Here is a 20,433-nt window from a genome sequence, read left to right as displayed (position 1 = left end):
CTACCACGCATAGAAAGATGGTTGCTCGCACTCGAACAATACAACATGGACCTCAAATACAGGCCAGGGCAAAAAATGTCACGGATTACCAGCCCCAGCACCCCAAAACAACAGACACAACTTCCCCCAAGGAGGTCACAGCAGCCGAAGAACACTTATGGCTCATCATAGAAAGTTCCATCCCCAACTCGATGCATGTCGCTGAACTCAAGACAGCATCGAAAAACTATGGATGCTTCCAGATACTGCGTGACGCTATGGAGTCAGGGCAGTGGAGATCCGCTCTTGAAGACCTAAACTGAAGGGCACAGGATGCCCAATGCACTTTAGAGCAACTGTGGGAAGTGCAAAGTGAACTAACGTTTACGGATGATGGTCTCCTCCTCAGAGGACCCTACATAGTGATCTCTACTGAACTTACCAAAAGGGTACTCACCCTTGCCCATCACGGTAATCAGGGCACTGCCAAAACTAAAAGCCGCCTCAGGCTGAAAGTCTGGTTTACAGCGCTTGAATCAAAGGTAGAAGACTTTAGTTGCACCTGCAAGTGGTGCCAAGCCGCTGCTCCCTACATGAGAGAACCGTCCATCCAGTGCATGCCCCGAAGCAAAGAACTGTGGGAAACCGTTCACATGGACTTCGGCTCAACGAACAGGGATTTGCACTTCCTAGTAATGATAGATCAGTGGTCCAGGTACTCTGAAGTTGCGTTTGTCCCATCCCTGGCTCTCCAAGAAGTCATACCAGTGATGGAAAGATGTTTGCTACCCATGGCTTCCCTAAAACTATCTGCTCGGACAATGGCTCCCCGTTTCAGAGCACGGGCCTAGAAGAATTCCCAGTGAAATGGGAAATTGACCACCGAAGAATTACACCCATATGGCCACGTGCAAACGGTGAAGCAGAGCGTTTTATGCGCACACTCAACACGTGTTTCCGCATAGCACACGTACTAGGCGCATGTGAGAAACAATCTCTGTTTCAATTTCTACTTGAGTATAGGACAACCCCACACTGCTCCACAGGAGTAGCTCCGGCAGAAGCCCTATTCCAGAGGTGTTCTCGCAAGTTTCTACTTGAACCGGAGGGGAGAACTCCAGGAACAATAGACAATGGGAATGTACATGCCCACAGGGAATTCGCAGTCCACAAAGAGAACAGCAGTCGAGGGCTGCGAGAATATGACATTGCGGTAGGCGATACTGTCCTAGTAAGAGCCTGCCACCCAAAAGGAAAATTGCTCCTCCCACATGAGCCATCACCTTTGAAGGTAGTGTGGGTGCAAGGATCGGAGGTCACGGCAGCAGACGATCGGGGATTAGTGACACGGAATTACAGTTTCATTAGAAGGCTCTCAGGTCCGCCCAGGCGCAAACTGACTGGTATGGACAGAGAATGGATCATAACTCCTGAGCGTCCAAAACCGGTGACATGGAAGACGACATCCCAAGAGATCCCTACCCAGTGGGGATAAGTGAACTGACAGCCCAGGAAGGTGGACATCACCCAGAACTGGCCTCAGCCAGTGAGACTGGGCGACGATACGCAGAGACGTTTTTATGGGAGGGCAAAAAGGGCACTTGCCCAGGGCCCCCACCTTGGAGTGCTGCTGAAGATCTAAACCCATTGGGCCTCATGAAAGGGTGCCTGTCCGGGAACTACGGCACCCGCGAGCACAGCATGTCGGATGCACTGGAACCATTCAGAAAGGTGCCGGTGCATCCGCCCTCCCTAATTTCCATTGGGCCCTATGGGGCTCAATTAGGAATGGGGAGCATGCCGTCGCAGCGTGCGCGAATGGGCAATTACCGGGTCTGGCAGGGCCGTAATGATCCGGTAATTGCCCATTCGCGAGCGCCGACATTTTTCGGAAGTTTGGCAGCAGCCTGCCGGTTTTACCAGCAAGGCTACCGCCAAACTTATAATGAGGCCCATTGCCTTTCTGTTTTGACAAGTACATTCTACCTTGATCAATTAATCATGTATTGCTTTCTGTGTTCCCTGTGGTATACATAGTTTGTGTGTTCCTTACGGCACAAATATGTAGCATTCTTTCCTTCCTGTGGGAATTATGTTGCAATAGGCAACGTCGAAATGCATATTGATAAATTGAGTGCCACAATGGTTCAGAAGTTAGCTCAGTGTGTGAAGCACCCATTGCAGAGATATGTGTTCATATGTAATATTAGAATATCACATCCCAGCAAGGCGGGCTGAGCCTTTCCTATGTCTGCAGTTTATAAACCTGCCTGCATATGTACTTGGTTTTGCAGAACAACATCTGCTATTATCAGCAAAGTACCTGCACCAAGTAGGGGTTGCTATACAAACTAACATATCATCTGTATGGTGAAGGTATAGGAACTGGTTTGTTCAGATGGGGTGTTGTAAAACCTAGACAATCACCTCCGACGATGGCATAAACTGTTAGTCCAAGAGGACTAATAAGTATCCAAATTCAAGACTATGGAACGAAAGCGTTCATGCTTGTATCCTGCATTTCCCAGCAGACGATACAGTGATCCTAGTCAAATCATCTAATATAGCTTACATTACTGTGCTGTCTTCTGTGAGGTTTGCCTTCTTGCATGCTGCTTGTATCATTTAGCCCATTACTTGATCTTTCTTCTTATGTAGGCCATTTGTGTGGAAGGGTTGGTAACAGCAGAGAGTGGACCAGATTTTGCAGGCCTCAGGCAAGCATATTTTAAGGCCTGCTTGTTTGACACAAAAAAGGGTTTGCTTTTTGGTAAAAGTCAAAGGTTTGTATGCACGTTTATAAATGAAAATGTCAACAAGCCATTGTTTTGGAAGTATTTACAGCTTTAAAATACAAAAGACAAACCCAGAATAAATGTGTTAAATCACATCGATTGGTATGCTGGTACTTATATACTTCCCTTGATGATGGAGAGAATGAAGCTAGAATCATTCCCATTTTGCATAACACCTCTATAATATTTTGTTTAAAAATTGACATGTTTGGTAATGTGATTTGTGTACTTTTCAAGTCTGTTTTTGTAAAATGAGATTGTTTTAGTTCATGGTAAGAACTGGAAAAGAAAGTGTTCAAATGCAAAAATTGCAGAGTTGGCACAAATCCCAGCTTAACCCCTTTGCTCCTTAACCAATGTGTGATCCTGGGCATCTCATTTAATCTTGTATTGCCTAACCTCTCAATATTGCCAGTCCCTAAACCTTTCAAAATTGTCAGCCCTTCAGAGTGATTTCCTTCTCATGGTATGATCTTCATAAAAGCCTTATTCATGGTTTCACTGGCTATAGGGTTGCTTCCACTTTAATAGTGAGCATATTTATATCGCACACCACAGGCATTTGTTCCTTTGATATCTAATGGCAACACTATTTGAAAACCATATCCCACTTCTAATCTCTGTCTGGATAAAGACACCTTTCTGGTGGCTTCTAATCTGCATGCACTATCCATGCTACGGTGTGTGTAACATTCTCCTTCCTTCCAATTGGCCTCCTCTATCCATGCTTGGGCACTTTTGCATTCTGTGAGGTAGCTAATAGGAGTTCTCTGTCTATTATGGGTTACATGTACCTTTTACATACGGTCCTGCATTAATACTATAGGCTGCATACCTTCCTGGATGCTATTGATCAAAAGTATCCTGTATGTACTAGAACAGTAACCTCTTTTCGTAGATTGCTAACGTTGGTCTTCACATGCTACTTGTTTATCATTCTGATTAGAGCAAGAATGAAGAGGGTAAGGGGACTTAAAGGGAGTAAACGTGCTTACTATGCTGCAAGACAGCATATCAACCTATAGGTTGTGAGCGCGTCAGGTGGCGTGCGGAGGGCGCAACCAGTATTCTTGATCCCTTAATTCCTTTAGTTTGGAGGAGGGGGCCCCAACGATGTCCATGCCCAGGGCCCCGAAAATGCTTAACATGGCCCTGACGATACCCTGCCTGGGAGTCGAGAGTGCCCCTGGCGCGACTGAAGGACTATGAGCTGAGCACCTGACGAGGTGGAAGCTCAGAGGACATAAGCTCAGCAAATTGCCCCAACCAAGGGCAACTGTGAGTTGCTCAGTATATTGTGGTTTCTGGTTATGTGTTTTTCTTCAAACCTATACTGCGTTTGTTGTTGGTGACATGTTCCGAAAGTCAAAGTTTGTTGTTATAAAAATTGGGAGGAGTGTGGTATCACGTGACCTGCAAGCTGGCGTGTGACTTAATCACGCGGGCAAAATTTAATAAAGGGGCCAGCTTTGCGCCATTTAGAACAGACGGGGGGGGGTTGGGGCTGGGGCTGGGGCTGTGAAGCACCACAAACGCGTCTATCATTTGTTGCACTGCAGCCAGCTCTCAAGGCCTCAAAATAGCCTCCTATCACACCCTAAGAGCAGTTGCAAATTGCTCTTCCCCAGGTGGGCGACATGTGCAGCGACTCTCCCCCTCCCAAAAACAAATCCCTCACCTCTGTCTCTACAGCTCATAACGATTCACTTGATTTTTTTTTTTTTACAAAACTTGTAATGTTACTTACTAAAAATGTAATGTGAGTTTTCTTTGCTGCTGCGTGTGTAATGGTAAACGGGGCATAACAGCAATGCTTGCGTCTGTGCTTCTAAACCACCCTACGCATAATTAGCGCGGCAGATAAGACGTTATGTAAAAACCACGTGATTAAGGCCACAGCGCGCCTTTTCTTTAAAACGACGCAAGCACAAATAGACCCAACCTCACATCTAGTTCATCTTTACAAATCCCTTTTCTGATGCATGCTTGGTAAGGCAGCCACTCAGTGAAGGTGCCAGGATGAAGGGCGCTGCTGATAGAGGTGAGTGAAGGTGAAAGAGAGACACAAGAGGCGCGCCGAGGTAAGTGGCTCTAAAGTCCTGCAGCCAAGTAGCAGGCAAATAGAAGCTTCTGGTTGTCAAGGTAACACACTGATAAACATATTTAAGTGGCACAAGGCTGGAACAAAGGGCAAGAAGTCACTTGTTAACGTTTATTGCAGGGAAACCATGTGCACTCCTCCGCAGATGGCCGCTTTTTTGTCTCTTAATTGCAGGGCCGTTCGCCAGGTCTCTCCAGCATGGTCAAGCCCAACTCCTGAAGCGTTCTCCGGGCCTCATTACAAGTACGGCAGTGTCGGTAAAAATTGAGGTAATGCAGTGCTAATTCCGTTACTGCGGAATTACCACTACATTACCGAACCACGGGCCTCATTACGACCCTGGCGGTACAGAGTGAACGGCGCCGTAAAAGGTGCCGGTGCCGTTCACTCTGTACCGCCGCATTACGAGTTCCCCTCGCGGGACACGGTAAGCACGCCTGGGAAAACCAGGCGTGCTTACCCGGTCCCGCGAGGGGAAGAGGGAGCAAACAACGGGCCATCTTGTAATGGCCCGTTGTTTGCTCCCTCTCCCATTCCCATTCAGCCCTCTGGGGGCTGAAATGGGAATGGGGAAGGACCGTGTCTGGGTCCTTGGAGGGAGGAATTACCAGGCCTTCCGAACTCGGAATGGCACGGTAAGTCCTCATTCCGAGGACCGGGACCACAACGCGATTTCGGCGGCAGCTATGCCGCCAATAGCGGCATGGTTACCGACGAACTCGTAATGTGGGCCCACAAGTTTACAACTACTACAAGTAATCCAGCAAAAACCTGGAGGTAAATCGTCCCCTTTACTGCCAAAATGCAGAACAATCGGCAGAATTACTGCTGAAGTACCGCCAAACTGGTAATGCGGGTCCTCTCCTCACTGGTGAATTGGACAGGCGACCAATGGATTTAGATTTACGTGCCATGACATCATTTAGGGGAGCAATGGGAGTAGGCACATATGGTCTGAACATTCACTTACCATTCACTCTTGCTGTTGCTCTCAAGATCATTCTGGAGATGGTCATCCAGAATTGCTTTTTTGTTTTGATCTGTGTCTCATAGTTTTTCCTGTCTCGACCCAAGACTTCAAATCCCAGAATGCAACAACCCCAGCTGTGAGTGAGCTTTTCCTGAATGACATGGGGCATGTTGCCATTTTCTGTATGTTTTTGTCAGTAGCTAGGCCCATGTGCAGTGGAGCCTTGCCATGTTTTTCGTGGGCTCCTATCTGATTGTCCCGGTTATGTTCGTAGCACATATGGTGTGCTAGGTGCTAATAAATAGTAATATTTGTACAAATTGTCTTTTTTGCCCAAATGCATGCATTTTTTCTTTTTGGGTGCATGCGGAAAGTCTGCGAGGAATAGGCAGAGCTACTTAGTGCTGATTTTGGAGAATTGTGCACATTCAGTAGTTCATACATTGCAGTGCGAGGTTATTTTCTTGCACTGATTCGGTTTACAGTGAAGATTGTCTAAAGGGAAATAAAATCAAAGTGATCGCCACAAGAACTAGAGTCTCCCCTTTTTGCCCGAAGCACCCATCAGACCCACAGTTATGAAACCTCTATTTGGGATCAAATTTAAGAAATGTAAATGCTGTCACTGACACAAAAAAGAGCCATTAAAGTTTGGGAGGAATGATGCCATGCTTTGCGTGGTAGATAGGGTGCGCTCGTGTGTGCCCATGTCTTCATAAAACATTACATGAAAGATACTACCTCAGTTTTGGAGGTAAACAGGTTGCATTTTATTACAGAAAATTCTCACAAATCCTGACGGGGACCCCATGTGCCTTTTACATCAACCATAATTGGTTACCATGACCTTCACCCTTGCAGCCCTGCTGACCTGCCAGTTTGGACTACTAGCTGTCTGAGCTGGCCCAGGATTAATTGCAGAATGCAATATCCAGCCTGACAGTCCAATGCCCACGCGTGGGCTACATTTCCACCAAATAGGCAACCTGTAGAAACATCCCCACCGTTGACGCAGGGTTCGCCTATTGGATGCCAATGGACCCCTCAACCCGAAATACCGGATAGCAAAATCATAGTTCATCTTAGTTCAACATTGTGGTTATGGTCCGAATATTTTCATAATCCATTGTGTAGGTCCCTGTCGACAGTGCCACTGGGCTTATTGGTCTACTGTCCAACAGCCCTCCTCCTGTGCTATGGTTCACAACACAAGCATATATGGCAAAACCTGTGATCAAATTGGACAGAATGTTATTGTTTCCTGGGTTTAAACAGTGTATCCTTCCCTTCTTGCCATTTCTCAGCCACCGCTCCCCCTATGCGGAAAAAACAAACACATTCTCCTTCCCAAATCTTTTCCTTAGCCTCACTGGTCATGTGACAATCTTAGCTACCTGCTGCAGATAACATGGGAGCAACACTACCTGGGGCAGGCTCACGCACTACAAACTGTGACTGTGTTGTTGCTGCTCCCTCACCAGCTTTTCCTGCGCACACCTAAATGGAGGAAGCTCTAACTGACCTGCTTACTCTTGGTGCAGCCAGTGGGGACGTGACCGTGGGTGCAGCTTGGGGGATGAAACAGCAGGTCCCCCCACCATGGACTTCCCAACCTGTGACAGCCAGTTAAAGGAGGAAACCTAGACCCAGATACAGGCTGTACACCCTATCCCACCCCGCCCCCACACCATTCCATTCCCCTGCCCTGGTGCCTGGCTCAGGGTATTCCCAAATCCTGTAGACAAACTGCCCCAATTGAACATTGGAAAAAACATTGAATTTTGGCTTGAGCGCATATAGGAGAACACCTGGGGACCTGCAAAAGAATTTGGACCATTCCAACCAAACGCTGCATGAGGAAATTGTACTCCGGGTCTAAAAGGACCTTGTGGCAACAACGGCGTCCCCTGAGCCAAATTGGGAGTCACATTTTGTACAACATCAGTGACAGGAGACTCACCGACTGGCAGTCCCACGGCAGGTGCTGGTTGTGCCATCCGGTTAACTGGTGACACGAATGGCTGGTCAACTGGCAGTCAAAGATGGCAAACCCTCCACCGGTCGACCGGCCAACTGTGCTTTACAAATCGCTGCTGCTCCCCCAGATTTCTCAGTTTCTATGATGGTGGCTCAGAGCTGGTGCCAGGTGCTTCTTGGGGCACCTTAGGCTGTCTCACTCTAGAACCTGGCACTCTTGCAGGTGGCCGCAGTTCAGACGCTTCTACAGCTTCTGCGCTCCCATTCAACATGTCGGGGACCCATTGCATGCCTTTCTTCTTGGCTTTATCCAGGAACTTAGCCATCAAAGATAGTTGCTCGCTTTCAGATTCTTGCGTGTGTACTGGCCCTCTGGCCTTGCTCTTCTTTCTAGGGGTCATGACTTTAGGATCCCCCCTCAATAAATGCGTTGTGTAAAGTACCTATGGGGAGCATGAAGAGGATACACCATTACAATTAAGCCTTTAAAATTATACACACACATTAAAATTGCCATCATTGAGTTGCTATCTAACAGAAGTGGACCCCATAAAAGAAATCCTCTTTTGGTGTCTCGTTCTCCAAAAGGAAAGATTTTTGTGAAACCCGGTCGACCATTCCTATTGTCAGGTGGTTTCTCACTATCGCCTGAAACTTGAGGTAATGACAGGTTTGTATACAAACAGCACCTAAGCACAAGGGCCAGTGTATAATGCTTATCAACAAATTAACATCCCTGAACAAAACGTGTTCCTACTCATCTACAAATGAAAACAGTCATCCCTTAAATGACAACGTAAGTGTTTCATGCACAGTAAATAATCTATATTGCATTAGGAAAAAAGGGGTAGAATTAAGCCTGCCCTGCTGCTTGCAGGAAATTAGGCTGACAACGGAACCCTCTGGGTTTGCCGTACATGACCCTTTCCACTGAGTCCCGTGGTTGTGTTTAGGAGGCAACACACATACAAACAATTGTGCATCCCACTCACTTAAACACCTGGTATTCCCAGGTGGTCTCCTATCCAAGTACTAACCAGGCCGACCCTGCTCAGCTTCCGAGATTGGACGAGATCGGGTGCATTCAGGGGGTATGGCTGGATCGTAGTGCCCGATGTGAAACTCATAGTGGTGACAGCCCCCATTGGCTCCCCAAACCTCTATCGTGGGGGGTAACAGACCCTAGAACATAACCTTACTAATCAATAATAGACAGACACTAGTTTTAAATTTTGGAAACAACAGGTCACAATTTATTGGAGCATAACAACACAGGGGGCAGTCCCAGCCCTAAAGCATCATTGTTCACAACCATACTTTTTAAAGTGGCCCAAATGCAGAGCAAAGTTATAGTTCTGAATGTTCTCAGTGTCCCCTTGCCGCCTGCGGCCTTCGCAAGGCACTGGACATACACTCCAGATTTGTACGGCACAGAGTACTTCCTCCTTGGGCCACTGAATCTTGCAGGTGAGGAATCTCAAGTGTCCCTAAGGGACCCAGTGCCCATCATCAAGGTACTCCTGGAATTCCTGCAGGATTACCCTAGGTTGGGGGATAGGGAATTGCTGTGGGAGGGTTTCTCTGAGGGGTTTAGGATTCCCTACAAAGGCCTCTAGACGGGTCGGATGGTGAGGAACCTCCCTTCTGCACTCCACCTACCTCAGGTAGTAACACAGAAAATTGGTAACGAATTGGAGCTAGCTAGGGTGGCAGGCCCTTTCCCCGCCCCCTCCGCTTCCCAACTGTATTGTCTCCTCCCTTGGGATTGTGCCCAAAAAGAGAAGGGCAAGTTCAGGTTAATCCACCACCTGTCCTACCTGAAAGGGGATTCTGTAAATGACTGGCTTGACCAGGACCGTTGCTCAGTGCACTATGCATCGTTTGATCAAGTGCTGATGATCGCTGCCACAGGGCGACGGGCCCTCTCGCTAAAGTAGAGATTGAGTCCACATTTAGACTTTTGCCAGTCCACCCGGACAGTTTTCACCTGTTAGGGTTCCAATGTGAGGGCCATTTCTATGTGGACAAATTCATGCCAATAGGTTGCTCTGTATCTTGTGCATATTTCGAGGCCTTTAGCACATTTTTCGAGTGGGCAGCCCGCAAGGGGGAACAAAGGAGCGACATGATCTATTATCTGGATGACTGTATCTTATGGGACAAGAAGGATCCATGGATCGTATGCTCGCACTTTCTTCATTTCTTTGCAATTTTTGCAATTTCAATTTTTATTAGATATACACAAAAGGCTTTGCATAACACATTACACATCATAAATGGGTAGATTAGAAAATCTAAGAGAGACACTTGATGCAAACACCAAGTTAAGATTTGCTTAGAACAACTTTCTTATTCCAAACATTTAAAAATATCCACTATGTGGAGATAAAACCATACAATAAAATTTAGAGCATTATCATAAGATTTAAAATATTTTGTGCATAAGGCAATAAGGCTTTCACATTCAATTATCACATGATGTGCAGTTTCAGTGACAAGGTTACCACATAGTCTATAGAAACAATGATCATATCTTGTGGTGGACTTCCTCATTTTAGATGATAAGACCTCAGATGCATAAAATTTAATAAGAAGATAACAGCGAAAGGTCAGAGGACTTGGATAGGCAGTTATATATGCCGGGGAAGAGGTTCTAGACATGATTTCTTGACAGTAACTGCCACTGGTAGATTTGGTACTTATATATACCAAATTCTTCTCAAAATCGACAATTCTTAGCTCTTTCTTTAGTCTCTGTATAATCCACTACTGTACATTATTCATTTTCACTATCACTTAAGGCGGAAATGGACAAAAAAATATTTCAGAGGTTACCAGTGTCAGTGGTGGTATTTTTCAAATATCTATAGAGATATTCCAGAAAATACCAGTGGTATTCCTGCAAACATGTGTGCCTGTAATGAACCCTCTGTACTGTTCTTGTAAGGAAGCCACAGTTTTCAGTGGCTATGTGAAATGGAGACATGGTGCAAGTGCCACTATATATGAATGATGCTGCACTGTAAGCTTCATTATACAATTCCATTCATTAAAATACATTTGAGAGGCATTGTTTCAAATATGTGAGACGTTTCACACAGTCACACTGCATCTAAAAAAAAAAAATGTATAAAGACATTTTTTTAAAAGTGCCATTTGCCTAGTAATAACAATGACATTATTTAAAACAATCATCTTGTTAAACACAGATTATTCATCTGAGGATCTATTACAAAAGCATATTGTTGGGGTGGCTAGGAAGGGTCCCCATGATTATGAAGGGTTCCCGTTGCGCGTACCATATTGATGACTGGGGGTGGTGGCGAGCTGGGTGCCATCCTGCAATTTCATAAGTATCAAAGTATAGCTATTTATGGATGGGATATTTTACTTTAGTGTTCCTGTTGGTCTAGAAATCGTACATATTAGCTTGCTTGAAAGATAAATTATTAAATCCACCAAATGTAAAAAACATACATGCACACTAATATAAATACATGGGGAATTCATGAATCTCAATATAGTGGCCTTTTCACAATGAATCAAAACACGGTAGTTGGGGCTCCCTTGTAAACTGACTTTGTCAGGTTTTAAGACGGTAGAGGACAGGTGAATGAGTAACTTCACAACCTTTGTGATCAGCAGCTGCAGAAATAGCCCTGACTTTTTATGGTCTGATACGTCTCGTAGATAGTAGATATAATCTCCTGCTGCCTGAAAGTGTGATAGAAGAAGTTTTGTTATTTATTTTGTCAGTAGTAAAACACAGAGTAAACTAGTGTCTAACGCTATTTAGGAGTTTCAATTGTGTGATGAAGTGGGAGTTTTTGTAGATTGGAAAGTTTCAATGGAACGGTGACCTGGGAAACGAGATAGAATCATGAACAAAGAGAAATAATTCACCCAGCCTCCTCATTTCGTGGGAAATGTCCATCCAAGCCATGTGCAATTCAAGAGTTAGGTTTTAAACAGCTTTGGCCGGTTATTGCTAGTAATGAATTATGTTTTGAATACCAATGTTTAACCATGTGTTGACGTCATGACCTCCTATGGAAGAACCTTAAGAAGAGGTGTGCTATGAATATAACCTGAAGATTATTATTAATATAAAGGTAGCCAATGAAAAATTAGGAATTGGGAAAAGATGGGATTTATTTGAAGAGGGTTTTGTCCAATCATGTTTTGAGGGTGGTCTGCAATTTCAGTATTTGTGAGTGTTTTAACTGTTGGGAAAGTGTATAAAATATGTGAACTGATGTGGTTTGTTGAGACTTGGGTTAGTTTGGTCCTGTTACACTTTCTAACTGCTCCACGGAAAATTGTACAATAAACTTGTGTTGGGAAGGGGGCAGCCCCTTCCCACCCCCTAGGCACTTTAGAGTGAGGCGTTCAAAGCACTATGACGGGCCAGGCGGGTGGGGGACGTTGAGAGGGACACCTTGCAGTTTAACAGGACCCCACAGCAATATAATCAAATGTAGTCTATCCACATAGTACAGCCTAAGGTGCGAGCAGCATTGCTATTTTGCGTAGATATTAGTAACCATAGGTAGAAGGAAAGGCTGGCGTGGTAAAAGCAAAATTGCCTGCATTAGGCCCAAATTCACCAGACCAGAGAGATCCCCAGCAATGCCCAAGCTCCCACGAGGTCAGCCCACACCCCCAACCACCACAACGCCTATTCATTGTTCTAACAGTGTTGCAAAGATGTTTGAGAGGAATGTGCTCTACAAGACCGTGATCAAACACCGGCGTCTGGTGTGCATGTTATCTAACACTGGCCAAAGCATGACCGGGCCTATCCCCAGGCGACCACGAGTTATAGCCCATATAACTGGCTAAAACTCAAGACCTCTGAATTCTATGGTACCAGGTGCCCTTTGACCACCTACCCCTAAGTAACAAGTCCAGATATGTTCAAAGAGGACGGACAGGGCATATCGTTGAGGCAACAATCGTGTGATTTTTATTGCGAGGGGGGGGCGTGAGCAAAATGTGTGTATGAAGGTTAGAGTGCCCCAGAACCTCCTTTGTCCATCTTAAGGCCTGCCAAGTGCACGGTATGAGTGATAAAATAAGTTGTATGGTAGGAGTATAATTCATTTGTTTTCTAACCTTCAACATGAGAAGAAGATGAGCCCCGCAGCACTCATGTACTCGTGATGTAGACGGACGGACTGGCTGAGAACAATAGATTGGCATCCCTTATGGATAAAGGTGGAACACGCATAGGGTCCATCCAATCAGCCACACTGGGTTTTACTGTGTTTTGTTGCATCATCATGAGGTTGTATACCTTCAAAAGTTTCTGCTTGTACCTCTCGTTGACAGAACATTCTTAGCAGCAGAGTTCTTTGCTGTTGCTCTCATCTTCATGTGAGATTAAAACGTGTTATCCTTACAAGATTGACTTGGGCCTTTCTTCCCTAGCGGGTTGTATTCTCTCTGGTGTGAGTGTTCAGGGATTTGCCTTCAATTGGTGACCCTGACGTGATCCAAGAGTCCCCATAGCTGTGGAGGCTTCCAGGCCACTTCTCCAGAAGGAGCCGTGCCGTCCTACAACAACCAGTCCCGAAAAAACATGTGTTCCGAGTGGTTGATCAGGAGCCATTTTAAGAGAAGAACTCTTTGTACGTTGAAGTGGGCCATGGCTTCGAGGAGAGTGCAGGCCGATGTTGGAACCCCGTGACAGAGGAGTTCGGGTGAGCACGCACTTGCGATTAGACTCTTGTAAGAGATAACAAGTAGGGTTCAGATGCATGGGGAAGTGTGAACGGTGTGAGTACATGGAGAGCGAGGTCGTCGATGTGACGTGAGGTCTGGGTTAATTGTTGTTAAAATTTGTATTATGAAAAGAGTGTATCGGTAAAGCATTATATGGTAAGGCATTATAAGGTAAGGCAAAGGTAAGGCAGGGAGCCCCTCCTCGGAAAGGGGAGGGAAGGTGGTACCCCAAGACAGTGGGCCTCATTACACGGAAGGCGGTAACCATGGCGCTACTAGCGCCATGGTTGCCGCCGGTAATTTACCGATCCCGCTATAGTGAATGGTGGAATTACCGCCCCATTCCAAGGTTGGCGGGGCAGTAAATCCCCATTCACCATTGGCCCTTCCCCATTCCCATTTGAGCCCCCATAGGCCTCAATGGGAATGGGGAAGGCAGCAATTACGGTACTGCAAATTGCGGTACCGTAATTGCCTCCAAGGTCCCTTTGCAAGTCTCGTCCTTAACGGCTGCTAAAACCAGCCGTTAAGGTAGGGACCAGCAAAGGGACCATGTAGTAGGGCGGTAAGGGATTACTGGCACCGGTGCCCTTACTGGTGCCGTAATCCCTTACCGCCATCCGTGTAATGAGGCCCAGTATCGTAGGAGGAATATAGAGATACAACTAGTGGTCCCATAATAGGCCTGGCATAAGTAGCAAATGTTATATTAGCTTGGTGTTTGATTGTATCGAATCTGTGTTTTATTGAATAAAGAACAGATCCTAGAAGGGGCGGTAAGTGTGTGCATCACAGTATTGTGTGGTATTGGATGGTTTCGTGGAGTGGTGTATGTGTGCAAGGAAGGGGGATAGAAAAGGGGGATTCATTTTCTTTGTTTTTATTGTTATAAGCAAGCAGCAGCATGCGCAGCACTAAACCAGGCATTTGCGGGGTTAGTAAGAGATAGGTACCACAAGCATGGGGGGTGGAACACCAATAGAACATATGTATAAGGCCCTGCTACTATATTGTGACAGGGATATCATGACAGGGTTGAGGTGGAGAAATATAAGCAGTGGACCGCGGAGATAGGAGGAGGGGATGCCCTGCCCATGGCCAGGGCAGGGCTCGCACAACTAGAGCATCTTGGAACACATTTCCACATTTTTAGTAGCAAAATATAAGTGGAAGCAGCTACAGAAGAGAAAAATAATTATTGATCTTTGGCGTATGTTTGAAGATGCAGAAGATCAAGGGAACAGAGAAGAGGAGCAGAGACAGAAAGAGGGTAAGTGTAAAATGGGAAAAGTAGAGGGTGGTGCACCAGTGCAGGGTGGGGGATTATATCCCTTGACAACATATCCCTCAGAAGGGTACACCAATCCAAGTTATGTACCCATTGCTATAGGGACCCCTTCTGCTGTGGTAGGCTCTCCTGCAGCACCAGTAACACCACAGGCTACAGCTCCCCCACCTCTGTATACTCATCCGTCTGAAGAACTGGCATAAACGGGTTACAGGTCAAGAGAGTTCAAAGATAGGCTGACAGGAATTTTAACAGAACTGAGGAGTATACAGACATCCCCAAGAACGGTAAGGGATATAGGGCCATCAACAGAAGGATCGGGAGAATGGAAATCAGGAGAAGTGCTGCTTACGATGGATATTGAAGGAATGAGATGTGTAGGTGTTGAGAGAGCAAGAAGCCTGGGTGGGTGAATAATCCTGGGAGAGGAGAAAACGGTGTTGGAAGAGAATATGGAGGAAGGGGATGATGATAGGTTTTCTGAGAGTCAGAGCAAAGGAGAAGGAAGGGGTGAAGAGGCGGTGGAGAATACCCCCCAAGTAGAAGGTCTGTCGGCAGTGGCAGGTTGAGGAACAGGGCTGGTTGGATGGTGTTGGTAAAGAAAAAGGAGGAGTCATGAAGAAGGGTGTGGGAAGAAGGTGGAAGATGCAGATGCCCTCATACATAAGGGGGCAGGGAGGACACAATATATGCCCTGGCCCCAAATGGATGAGAATAATTTAATTAAGGCACTCCTGCAGCTCACAGCAGGGTTGAGCAAGTGGATATATGAATTCAAAAAGCAAACAGCAGGTGTGCCCCTAGCAATAGGGGATCTTAAGAGCTTACTGGTTGCTGTAATTGGGAACAAGGCTGGTGTCGTGTGGGTTAAAACCAGATTCCCGGGATTAACCCTGATGGATGATGCACATGATGGAGCACCATTTAATGGAGTGAGAGCACTGGTATGGGATGCACTAAGGAGGGCCTTGATGCAATATACTATGGGTGAAGATTGTCAGTATTGAGGCAAAGTGGTGGCCGGAAATACAGAGTGTAATAGTGCATCATTGTAAAAGGATTATGGAGCGGGAAAGGGAAATAGTCCAAAGGCATCAGGGGGAAGAAGCAAAATTGGTGGGGAGAAAAACTGGCAAAGGTTGCGATCCAGGTGCTTGTATCGACACCAGCACAGGTGGAAGGAACAGAGAGTACCCAGCAAGTATTGCAGTGTTCTGGGCTGAAGGAGGACAAGGACAGTGGGGTGTTGGGCAGCAGTATCCTGGCCCACCGTGGCAACAAGGAGGGCCACAGTGAGGAAGAGGGGGATTTTGAGGAGCAAGAGGAGGAGGGTTTGGACCAAGGGGTGGTGGTTTTGGACCGTCTAAATGTTGGAATTGTTTAAGGTGGGGGCATTGCAAGGGAATACAGGAGCAGGTCTGCAGTGGGGTATAATTACGGACTGCAGCAGCAGGGTCACAGGCCCCAAAGGCCCCAAGGATTAGGGTACTCACAACAGAATCAAGGAAATCAGAACCAAGGGTATCCAAAGTGGCAACACCAAACATATAATCAGCAGTCTCAAGCAGCTGACATGCAATTGGGGAATCCGCTACAGCAACAGGAGAGGGGTGCTGCTCCAGTGAGCAGGGTACCAAGTGGGGCTACTGCTCCCTTTGGAGGAGAAGCAGTGGTAGGCGGTAACCCCTTTTCGTTTCCTGGAATTAACACATACCCTGATTAGGACAGGGCACAGAGAGCACTCACGTGCCTGGTCTTGTCATGACCATTCACCCTTAAGAGGAACCTTTGGAGGGGCGGAGATAGGAAATAAGCAGTTCATATTCATGGTGGACTCTGGTGCAACTAAATCATGTATCATGGAAGGAACATTTCCACTGTCAGGAAAATATCTTGATGTGCATATATTCTCTGGGGCTATTTCCAACGTTCCATACACTGAGGAGTTGGAAGTAAAGGTGGAAGGGAAGGTAGTACAGGGAACCTTACAATATTCTGAAAGTTCCCCTGTTAATTTGCTGTGCAGGGACCTGCTCAGCATGTTAAACATGACTATATCCCTTACATATCATGGTATAGTCTGTTCCATGCATGGGATGTGCGGTGTAAGGGCGATGTTCATAATACACACATGGACAAGGGAGGCGGTGGTCAGTGGGATTCCCGTAGACCCGAACATGTTTATTTATGGTTTTACAGTGTGTGTGAAGGCGGTGCCCCAGATTGCCAAACAATGTTGGCGAGTGCCCACTGATTTTATCTTTCGTCCAGCAGTATCACCTGAAGTGGTGGCGGGAACAATATTATCGCTGGATTTACATATATACCCTGTCATAAAATCAACGGGGGCAATTGGAGAATGATTCAGGACTCGTGCCCCCTAAATGTTGTGGTACAGAAAGAATTATCAGTTGTTCCGATTCCTGTGACAATTTTCTGTAGCATCCCCAAAGAAGCCACATATTTTACTATAGTGAACTTAAAAAATGCACCCTTCTCGATTCTACTCCAACCTGAGTCTAGGTACCTCATGGCATTTACACAGGGCCAGATGTGGTTCGAAGGCACACTATGTTACCTCAGGGGTACTGCGAGAGCCAGAGCATATTTAAAAGAATACTGCATGCCCATCTGGGGAATATTCAGGTGCCTAGTATGATTATCCAGTACATGGACGATCTGCTAGTGTGTAGTGAAAGTGAACAGCCCAGCCAAAGGAACTCCATTGCACTCCTACAATTGCTGTCCTGTAAGGGATACAAGGTTAACAAGGTCAAATTGCAATATTGGCAACAGCAAGTGCTCTATTTGGGGCAGTTCATATCAGCGAATGGTAGAAGAATACTACTAGACAGGGCAGCGTCAGTACGTGCCACCCTCAGACCCGTCACAGTTAAAGAAATGCAGATGTTTCTGGGACTGTGTAACTACTGCAGGCCTGTATTCTAGATTATGCAGTATACACAAGACCACTTCTACAGGCCCCTAGGGAAGCACAAAAAACAAAGGACCATAAGCTACAGTGGACGGCAGAGATGATCAAACAGTTTGATGACTTAAAAGAAATCATTAGTTCGGCACCCGTACTGGCCACTCCAGAAGACACACGGGAATTTGATCTGTTTTCACATTTGGATGGCCAGCTCGTGACAGCGGTGTTGAGGCAGAAAAGTACTATGGGTTGTAAGCCATTGGCCTACTATAGTAGTACTTTGGATACAGTGATTCAAGGGCAGTTTGCATGCGAACAAGCTTTAGTAGCCGCTGCTTTTGCAATAGAGAAAAATTCTATAATTGTAATGGGGTGTTCAGTCACGTTGTATGTAGAACATTCTTTGTTTGCCATTCTAGAAAGGTAAAAATCTACCTTGACTACGCAAAGGTCTTTGACATATGAGATCATTATTTCTAAAACTCATATTCATGTGGATAGGTGTAATACAGTGAACGCTGCAAAAAACAAGGTGGGTCTTGGGAGTCCCTCTGCCAGACATTAGTCCCGGTTACGAGAGACTTACCCAGAGTCTTTAACTCACTATCTTTCACAGACGAGAAATATCTAAAATATATCAGTCTTTGTCGTGCCCTAGGGCAGTCCAGCTCTGAAATGCTAAGCAATTCTCCTCTGAACAAGAGTACCAACAGCAACCCCAGACACGTGTTTCGGTCTGGTTGGACCTCATCAGTAGGGTGGATCTGTGCCTCTCTAAGAATAGTGAGCAAGGGGTTCATGTCTGGATTCCCCTAATAATTTAGGGTGAGACCCAAAGATATTTAAATATGCAAAAAACAAGGGGGGTCCTGGGAGTCCCTCTGCCGGACATTAGTCCTGGTTGCAAGAGACTTACCCAGAGTCTTTAGCTCACCATCTTTCACAGAGGAGAAATATCTAAAACATATCAGGTGTAAAACAGTGAACCCTGCCACATTTTTAACAGACATGCCTACTACAGAGGACTTAATCGTGCATGACTGTGCCACATACGAAGGGGAGGAGGACGACATTCTCAAAGCAAAGGACTGTGCATTGACAGAGGGTAAGATACTTTTTGTTGACGGGTATTCCACAATTGATTAGGAGGTTGGGCAAAGACAGAGAGGGGCAGCAGTGGTACGACTTGAGAGAGGGGGGTACAAGATGGTGGTTATGAAAAGGATGGAACTCGTAGCACTCCTCAAAGCACTAAGAGCATTTGAAGGGTGCCATGTTACAATATATTCACTCTCAGCATAGGTTACAACAATGGTATATGCTGGTCTAGCCCGCTGGAAATGGAGGGGGTTTCGGAGGGTGCATGGATCCCCCGTGCAGCATGAAGCATTGTTAGAAATTCAGATAGAAGCGTTATCACAGCCAGCTGTTGTGGTGGGTTGTCAAAAGCGCTCCCTACACTAACAGGACAGACAAATTATCGATGGGGAATGTAGCTGCCAATGCAGCTACCAAAATGGTGGTGTATCTGCCAAATGAAATACCTGCTGAGTATGTTGTGACTGCCCCACCAGCAAGCGAGCATCCAGTACCTTACACAGCATTGCCCATCTTCTAGATTATCGAACTACAAGGAAGGGCACCTGAAAGGGAGAAAGAGTTGTGGTCACAGAGAGGCTGTAAGCAATCTCTGACAGATCGGTTATGGAGGCAGAAGAGCTCTGGGAAGAAAGTAATGCCCCAGGAGGTGCTAGCCATAGTCTTTGAACAGTTACATTATCCATCCCACAGTTTGAAGCTGCACATGGCAGCAGATATGCAGGAGGACTGGTTTATACCAAACCTCCAGAAAAGCATTACAGAAATGGTCATACATTGCAACACATGTCAAAGTTTCAATACAGGGATGACACTACAGATGTTACGGGGCACCTTGCTCCGCCCTACTGGGCTGTTCCCTGAATTACACATAGATTACGCTGATATGGGTGAATGTTGTAATGGATCTAGGTACCTCGTTGTAGTGGTCTCTCTTTTCACAAGGTGGGTGGAAGCAGGGCTGTGTGCACATCCGGATGCCAAGTGTGCTGCTAGATTCTTAGTGCAGGAAGTTTTCCTGTGATGGGGTGTGTGCAAGGTTTTTTCAGTCAGACAATGGCACACATTTCTTCAATGCATTATTTCAGAATGTTACAGCACTATTTGGCATCAGGCACCGGATGTGCTCGATTTACCACCCACAGGCCAATCGCTTTGTGGAAAGAATAAATGGGCTCCTTAAAAGTAAGTTATCCAAACTGTGTACCATGTCGAAGAAACATTTGGTGCACTGTTTGCCCCTGGCCCTATTCAGTGTACGCACGCAGCTAAGCAAAGACCACCATTTGTCAACTCATGAAGTGGTCACTGGCCGGCATATACATACTCTCATATCCCCTGTAAGAAGGGCTTCAGACGCACATAGGACAGCAGCGGTGATAGGCGAGGAGTTCAAGGAGTATATGACTACACTAACTAGTGCCATAAAATATGCCTTCCAACAGCTTGCACTGGCCAGGATTGTGACGACAGAGACACCGAATGTCGAGACTACTACGGTGACAGATCCTGAGCATATGACCATACAACCGCTGCTGCCTGGGGACTTTATATACGTCTGCAATTTCC

At 46.1% G+C, this 20,433-nt stretch overlaps 1 pseudogene; it reads right to left on the bottom strand.

Moving 5' to 3' along the window:
- Positions 1 to 8,810: 8,810 nt before the first annotated feature.
- On the bottom strand, positions 8,811 to 8,927 carry LOC138459792 (5S ribosomal RNA; annotated as a pseudogene).
- Positions 8,928 to 20,433: the final 11,506 nt, after the last annotated feature.

This window comes from Ambystoma mexicanum, chromosome 1p (genome assembly GCF_040938575.1).
Source record: "Ambystoma mexicanum isolate Mex_15411 chromosome 1p, UKY_AmexF1_1, whole genome shotgun sequence".
Taxonomy (NCBI): Eukaryota; Metazoa; Chordata; class Amphibia; order Caudata; family Ambystomatidae; genus Ambystoma; species Ambystoma mexicanum.
The sequence above is the reverse complement of the archived record's forward strand: the minus strand, read 5'-3'. Positions and strand labels throughout refer to the sequence as shown.